The sequence below is a fragment of the Lissotriton vulgaris genome, chromosome 8 (genome assembly GCF_964263255.1).
Source record: "Lissotriton vulgaris chromosome 8, aLisVul1.2, whole genome shotgun sequence".
NCBI lineage: Eukaryota > Metazoa > Chordata > Amphibia > Caudata > Salamandridae > Lissotriton > Lissotriton vulgaris.
Genome location: NC_141696.1, coordinates 1,075,180,331 through 1,075,189,148, shown reverse-complemented (window position 1 = coordinate 1,075,189,148; position 8,818 = coordinate 1,075,180,331).

The following is an 8,818-nucleotide window of genomic DNA, read 5'->3' as shown; positions in this document are numbered from 1 at the left end:
TTGCCCAAAGAAAGTAGCGATAATTAAATGCAGTGCCCATAAAAAGATCACTGATAAAGTGGGTCAAGGAAATGCTTTTGCAGACAGCATAGCGAGACAAACGGCTATGTCCCGAACTGACTCCCCCATGTACGTAACAAAATCACAAGCTGAGCGATGGTATGATGCTAGAGCGGAGATACTAGACATCCAAAAATCAGCGACTGAAGCAGAACTTGTGGCATGGGCAGCAGATGGGGTGTTAGATGATGAGGGTTGTTGGAGAAGCAAAGACATGGAGAAATGGAAATTGCCTGCAGCTTACTTGCAGGCGATGGTTCAGATGACATACGGATTAGCGCACGTGGGAGCTCTTGCGATCACTCGATTGTTATCACGAGTTTTGGAGCATCCCCAGATTGCCAATACTGCCAAGAGAGTAGTGCAGACCTGTCTGATATGTTTACAACACAATCCTGTGAAAGGGACCCATACTCCGAAAGGAGGGTTCGTTCCACCTTCTGCCCCATTTGAGGTACTCCAAATGGATTACATTCAGCTTGAGCGCTGTAATAACCTTAAGTATGTCTTAGTGGTGGTGTGCGCCTTTAGCAAATGGGTTGAGGCTTTCCCCATGAAAGATAATACAGCTTTGACAACAGCTAAGGTGTTGCTCAAGGAGTACTTCCCTCGCTTTGGAGTTTGCAAATTTTTGTGGAGCGATAATGGGCCTCATTTTGTTGGGAAAATTGTGGAGTATGTACGAAAGGGGTTAGGGATCCAGCAGAAGTTCCATGCTGTGTTCCACCCTCAGTCAGCAGGTCTTGTCGAGCGGTACAATGCTACGTTGAAGTTGAAACTGGCTAAGATTGTGGCGTCCACGTCATTGAAGTGGCCGGATGCTTTACCGCTAGCATTGCTCTCTCTTAGATCAGTGCCCCACTCTCGAACAGGCCTCACACCATATGAAGTGGTGTTTGGAAGGCCTATGAACATATGGGGAGTGCCTAAGCCGCGATTGATACATGATGTGCCTTGTATAATGATGAACGATTATTTGGCACGATTAACAAATGATTTGCTTTCTATTCATCAACAGGTTCGAGAAGCGCTCCCTGACAATTCTACTGGAGAGGCTCATAATCTTCGTCCTGGGGATTTTGTTATGGTCAGATTGTTTGAGAGGGCGAATAGCTTGGAACCGAGGTGGCGTGGCCCCGAGCAAGTCCTCCTGGCTACTCGAACAGCTGTACGAGTGACCAACAGAAAGCGGTGGGTGCACTCAACTCACTGCCGTCGTGTTTCTCCGGATCTGGTGAATCCTGCCGTGCTGACCGACTACAAGGAGATTCTGGATAAAGAAAAGAGCCCAGCTGTGGCATCGGCCGAATCTGAGGGAGCCTTCCCGGACCACACTGTTTCTGGACGACAGCGCTACAATCTGCAGCCACGTTAGGAAGAAGATTTTTGTTTTTCGAGACTGGTTGGTTACCGCTCTGGGGTTTGTGAAACGGAAGCCGGGAATCTCAAGGGGGGGGATCAGTTCTGCCAAGAGTAGCGACACCCGTCTTGACCCCGGAGAAGAAAACAACGGCTACCTCGGAGCTCAGCACCGTATTTTTCTTTTTTAGGTATACATTTGAGACATTGTGAACTCTTTGAACTATGGCGTCTTCTGCATCACGAGACAAAAGAATACTTGGTGCCATCCTGTTTGTCTTGACAATCGTGGTGATAGCAGTAATAGCATGGGTAGTGGAACTTGTGGTGCCTGTACGTGAACATTTGCTGCTGCCTACTCCGGCTCCATCTGAACATTTTCACTTCACTTTGCCTTACCATGAAGAACGACAGACTTATTTGAACAATAGCTTCATTCAGATTTTGCATCATACTCAAAATATGACGAATACTTCAAACTGTTGGGTGTGTGGGATGTTGCCTGGTCATCAGAAGAAAGGGGGCACTCCACTCATTCCACTTCCATTTTCGCATAATGGTTCTTGTAACGCCTGGTACACTCTTCTTTTCACTCTACGATGGCCAACGAAAGGGGAGGTGCTCTTCCGGTTGAACAAAGTTTGCTACCATGACCGGGATGGGTATCCACGAGCTGAGGGTACTCGATTTGAATGGGAAGAGTACCGCCCCGATAATGTGTCTGCACCCCGTGTTTACAGCAATCAAAGGAACATTAATATGTCTAGTACACACGTTATTAATGTCATCACTACTAAGGCAGACCTTTGCATTCGTAATAAAGGCACAATCCCGGTGGGGAAAAGTGAATGTAACACTACACTTACATTTGACAGTCCGAATGGTATATCGTTTGTGGCATCTCGAAATACTTATTTTATTTGTGGCAATAAAGGATACCATCAGCTCCCTTTAGGATGGTTAGGCACATGTTATGTATCTTTTGTGTTGCCCCCTGTATTTATCGCCCCACCAATGTACCATAATGACTATATTCTTTATCATGACTTTGTACTAAATCGTGTTAAACGTGCTGTGGTTTTAGATGATATCGACCAGACAGATACTGCATTACAACAATATGTAGACTTTAATTTGGGATTGTTTTCCTCTGTGGGGGCTGCATTGAATAGCCGGAAAATATGACGGCTGACTCGTGTTGTTGAGGCTGTAGCCAATGATACTGCTATTGCATTGGGGAACATAACAGAAGAACTCCAAATTTCTAGGATTGTTACGCTCCAAAATCGTATGGTTCTAGATGTGGTTCTAGCTGACCGTGGGGGGGGGCATGTAAAATCATCGGAGGTAGCTGCTGTGTGTACGTGCCAGATAATTCGCCTTCTGTTTATGATGCCATCTCAAAGTTGCACAAAATAGCTGCTGAAATACACCCGGACAATGGAACTTGGACTCTTTCAGGGTGGTTCTGGTCGATGCTTACCACTTGGGGTTGGAAACTGCTGACGATTTTATGTGTCATTGTTGGGATACTGTTTCTTGTATGTTTATGTATACAATGTGGTCCTGCCTTATGTTCTATGTGCTTGTCGGCTTGCATTCCATCTAGACGTACTTTTGCTCAAAATGAAATGATGCTTCATAAAGAAGTTGCTCAGATAATGTTAATCGATATTGAAGATGAGTATCCCGACTATGTCCATTATGAGGTAGCTTCAGCTAAACGCTAAAAGGGTCGTCTGTCGTAATTTGACGATGGCCGGGTTAGCGCTTAGCTTTGCTACACGTTATTTCCCTTAACTTGGCCATATTAGAAAACGCCATTTTGTCTAGTACGGCGGCCATTTTAGGGAATGAGCAGCCTCATGGTCAGCATGCCCTTTAGTCCGTTGTCCGTACCACTGACCACTCGATTTTGCCCAGCAACAGGCTATTTTTAGCAACGGTCAAGCCCGTACATGCGCAGTTCCAACTGACCAGTCACCCCTCAGGAATGTGCCGCCAAACTGACCAGTGGAGTTGTAACCCCTCCCATGAGTTGGCTGTGCTCCAAAAAATGACCATATATGTACATAAACTCTGTAACCTTGTGCCGCCTATCTTTTTATTGCTTGTAAATTGTATAAAAGAGGGACTCACACCAACGTTCGGTGTGATACTTCTTGCATTGCCGAAGGGTGCTGTAGGAATGTACCACCACCCCATGGGGTCTTAATAAACTTGTCCTTTGTACTTTTCAGTTGCCGTGCCAACAGTTCTTTCAGTGTAAGTGGATTATCTACGGAGCATGTAGGCCTTGGGAACCCGATACCACAGTTCCTTGTCGGGCCTTAGTGTACTTCCCAATAATGAGGTATAAATTTAAACATTGAGAGATCGTGGAATGTCCAGGCCTAAATCCATACTGGATTGGGGATATTATTTTGTTTTCCTCTGACCATCTGACCAATCTATTCAGAATTACTCCTCCCACGACTTTGACCACAGAGTTTATTAATGATATTGGTCTATAGCAGAGAGGGCTGTTACGGTCTCCTTTCTTAAATATGACCACAATAGTAGATACCCCCCATGATTTTGGGCATCCACGTGACACAGCCGCATTAAGTACTGCTGTAAGGACCGGTGCCCAAAGTACTATATGAGATTTAAAAAGGTCAGGAGGAAGACCATCATGTCCTGGGGCCTTGTTGTTTGATAGCCCTTCAATTCCCTTTATTGCCTCATCAATTGAGAAGAGCAATACATTTTCTCTACTTTCATTTAAGCTGCGTTCTGCCTGCGACTCATTGCTTTTAAAAATAGAGCTGAAGTGGTTAATCCATTCTTCCTCTGGGATATTAGTGCCCACATTGGAAATACTAGAATGGTCAAATATAGGCTTATTAATAATCTCCCAGAAATTCGAGCTGTTTTTCAGTGTCTCAGGGTCTAACAAAGACTCCCATAGACTTTTTTTTACTGCTCGCTTGCGATTGGCAAGTGACTTCTTATACCCAGCCCGCAAATCCCTGATGAGCATTAGGTCTCTAGGTTTTATTTTTAGGGCTTTCTTAAGCTCACGACTGGCCTTCGAACAATCGCTGTCAAACCATTTTGGATCACTAGTTGGATTGACTTTCCCTTTGGTAGGTACCGTTAAAATTGACTCCACCTTCTTGGCAATCTCCTTAAAAGATGCTAAGATTTGAAATGGCGCTGATACAGGAGATGTACATACTGACAGTTCATGGTTACATACATTATTAATAGAAGAATAAAACTGTTCACAATCCACCATTGACCATTTTAAGCGTCGCTTACCATTGATACATTTTGTAAGGCCACGATCCTCACGAGAGTTGCGTTTTTCAAATGTATTCTCATCCATTTTAATGCATAGAGGGTTATGGTCGCTATAAATGCTCAAGTGAATCGAGAAATCCTCAACAATATTAACAAAGTCTGCCGATAGTAAAATATGATCTATGTATGTCCCTGTTGCATGACCTTTAAATGTGGGGGTTGGGAAGACAGTTTGCTCCGATACTATCGACATTGCTGTAAAGAAGTTATTTTCATTCAATAAGTCATTTAAACCTGTTCCCCTCCGCAAGTGATAAAAATGAATTCCTTCCATACTATTACAGCCCATTTGACCAACAGTTCTCAAACTAGGGTTGCCACATAGATGTGTGTTAAAATCACCCACTATTATCTTGTGGCGAGGCAAAGAACCAACATTAGCCCTTAGGAATTCACGCAATGACTCAATGTTACAATCTCCGGACTGATTCACTGCGTTGTAAAAGTTGATCAATACAAGATTTGTTTTACCCCTCTTGAGCTCTGAAACCTGAATATTACTGTTACCAGAATGGTGTTTGACTTTATGGCATACAAGTGTCAAGTTAACAAAAATTGCCAAACCCCCTTTTGCTCTTCCGCTAGCTGATGGGACTGCAGGAATTATAAAACTCTGGTAGCCTTCGATATGTACATTTTTCCCCACTACCCAAGTTTCTTGGAGACATATTATGGGGTATTCTTTGACAAAAGACAACCAATCTTTATCACTCAATTTATCATTGGGTCCAGCTATATTCCACGATAATAGCCTCTCCTTGCATTTTTGAGGTTCACGTTGTGTTGTGTCAGCTTTCTCACATACATCTGAGCTAGTGGGTATTAGACCTGTACTGCAACATACCCGTTCTATCCCAGAGTAGGCCGTAGTATGAACTGGGCGGAGGACTGAGTTTATGTCATTATATGAACTAGTTATATCAGTTAACTGATTCGCAACTCCCAATATCACAACATTACTTCCTTGCAGTTCTAGGACTTGGGTGTCATTTCCTAAGCCTACGTCTTCTGGCAGGCGATCATTGTGGGCAGAGTTAGAAAGTGTGTCGGGTAGTCATTCCACCCCTTCCAGCCCACCCTCATCAGAAAAGACATCATACCTATTGGAAATGGGGATATTGAAACGATTATTGAAGTGGCTAGGGTATTGTTGATCTAGGTGGTGTGTCCGTATTGGGCGTTCCCATCTGTCCAGACTGTAGCCCCAGTTATTAGTTGGTGCACCAAAACCCCAGCCATTAGTTGTTTCTGGCCATATTGGCCTAGTATGGGTATGACTTGGCTTAGGATATGTCATACTCTGTTGTTTTTTGCCGAAAAATTCTAGGGTGAGAGGAATGATGGTACCTCTCCTGCTCTGCGGCGGCAGGATATTTGGTAGGATGTTTGGTAAGACAGCAGAGTTTACAAAATTTATAATTATACAGTCACCTTTAAATTTATTGGGGTTTTGCCCTATCCACGAAACCCTTCTGGCTGACTTCATGTCTCCAGCTAGCTGTTGTTTCCCCCATGGGGCCAACTGCATGTTACCAGATAACCAATGCAGGGCCTTACTTGTTAACGCCGTGGGGGATTATGATTGATCTGATGCTAGTGGGGGGGCATTTGCCAGTACCAGCACTAATGGTGCCGCATCTTCTATAAAGTGTAGTGTATCTTCTTCTACACTTGGTACGGGTATTACAGGAGGGTTTAGGGGCTGGACCTCTCTTGGCAATAAATGATTAGACACAATAATTGGGGTCTGTTCCAATAAATTTGCTTGTGTAGTATTGGAATTTGTGCCTTCCTCTATTCCAAGTCCAAAGGCCTCTTTTACGGGTGAAGCCAAATTTGTGACTGTTACTGATATGTTTAACACCTCTTCTACTATCTTTTTCTGGTCTGCGCCTAATTTCTTTACATCTGCAGATAGCTTGTCCAGTTTAATCACTACTGGTTTAATTAAAGCTTTAAATTTGATATCAATTAATTCTGCTATCCTAGATAATAGCTCTTCATCCACATTTAACTTCTCAGCATCTTCTCCTTTCCCCCTACTTTTTTCCTTACTTCTCACAGGTGACGCAGCCCTCTTCCTCCCAGAGTGAGCTCCACCACGATGTAATTGTGGTTTTCTACACTTTCTAATAGCACGAGTAGCAGGGACTTGAGCAGGGGGGTCAACATCATTATTTCTCTGTTCACTCTCCTGCACAGTTAGATCTTGTTCGATATCAACTATCTGGGAATCCGAGTCATTAACCATAGCTGTGTCTTGTCCTTGTGTTATGTGAACACTCTGGTTTGAGGTACCATTATCATGTGTATCAGAATCTAAGATTACACTTCCCTCAACCTGAGAAGGTATATCTATCCACGGTGAGTCTGGTGATGGGCTTAAGGGGGATAGATTAGGGGATTGACTAAGACCTAAGGATTGTCTCCTTTCGTTATTAATCTTTGACACTACATGTACCATATAATTGTCTATAGTGTTACCCCCCCCCGCCACTGGGTTCTTTTTTGGCATTCTTGTTTATACTGTTATTAATTCCCAGTCTTTAACAATCGGAAAATATAAGAGGGCACACAAAATACAATGCAAGTATATCCAGGGTGTAAATTAAAATCAGGGGTAAATAGTCTTACTGCAACCATACAGATCAGGTTCAGCAGGGGCAGAGTGGCGTGTCCAGTCCAGTCTCAGCCTGTCTTGGACTGTCTAAGACTGTCCACCCTTTGTCCGGGCTTTGTCCGGCGTCCCGCACACGCGTCCCGCTGTGCGTCAGTGGTACGTTTATGTAGGAGGAGCAGGGGGCGGGAAGAGACTCCAGGTGCGCTACGATGATCCTGCGCGGAACCCTGGGTCTCGCAGTCCCAGCCCCTGTTGCAGCAGCCTTTCAATCACCTTTGAGCAAAGTTCGCCTCTCCTCACACTTCAGCAGGCGGACGGGAAGAATCCAAAGCAGAGTCACGGTCTCTCACACAGCAGCGAGCGGCTCCCGTGAAGCGGGGGCCGCGAGCTGTTTTATTTAAGGGCAGGTCAGGCAATCAGGGAGGAGCAGGGGCGGGAAGAGACTCCAGGTGCGCTACGATGATCCTGCGCGGAACCCCGGGTCTCGCAGTCCCAGCCCCTGTTGCAGCAGCCTTTCAATCACCTTTGAGCAAAGTTCGCCTCTCCTCACACTTCAGCAGGCGGACGGGAAGAATCCAAAGCAGAGTCACGGTCTCTCACACAGCTGCGAGCGGCTCCCGCGAAGCGGGGGCCGCGAGCTGTTTTAAGGGCAGGTCAGGCAATCAGGGAGGAGCAGGGGCTGGAAGAGACTCCAGGTGCGCTACGATGATCCTGCGCGGAACCCTGGGTCTCGCAGTCCCAGCCCCTGTTGCAGCAGCCTTTCAATCACCTTTGAGCAAAGTTCGCCTCTCCTCACACTTCAGCAGGCGGACGGGAAGAATCCAAAGTAGAGTCACGGTCTCTCACACAGCTTAAAGGCTACGAAACCAACGTGCAGCTCCTTCTCCTTCTGTTGGTATCTTACCGAACTGCATCTGCCAGACATCCAAGATTGACAGACAGCCTAAGAGGAATGCAGATGCAACCCCCAATTTGGCAATACAGTATAATTTTTTTTTTAGTAATCATTAGAACTATGTGTGTTATGTTTACTTGACTCCCAGAGATAATTTAATTTGTAATATATTTAAAGCTCGGTACCACAGAACATTTCGATATATAATGTAACTTGGGTTTCTCTGGGGACAGATGGACAATTTAGTTTCATTTACCTCTACTTTTCATTCCTTCATTTCCTTTTCCTGTCATAACTGATTTATGATGGTCTGCTGCTGATTGCCAAGATAAAAGTTACCCTCAGGTAGTGTTTCCCTTTTCAAACCTTTGCCCCAAATCCCCCTTCCCATCCAGTCATGAAACCCCTAAGCCTCTCCCCCCAAGCTGTATGATTTATTGAGGTGTGACTTTGTAATTTACACCATTAATTTATCACACTTTTGGTGGGGCAGATGTGGTTAAAGGAACACCACTTGACTTCAACACAACCTGACGGGC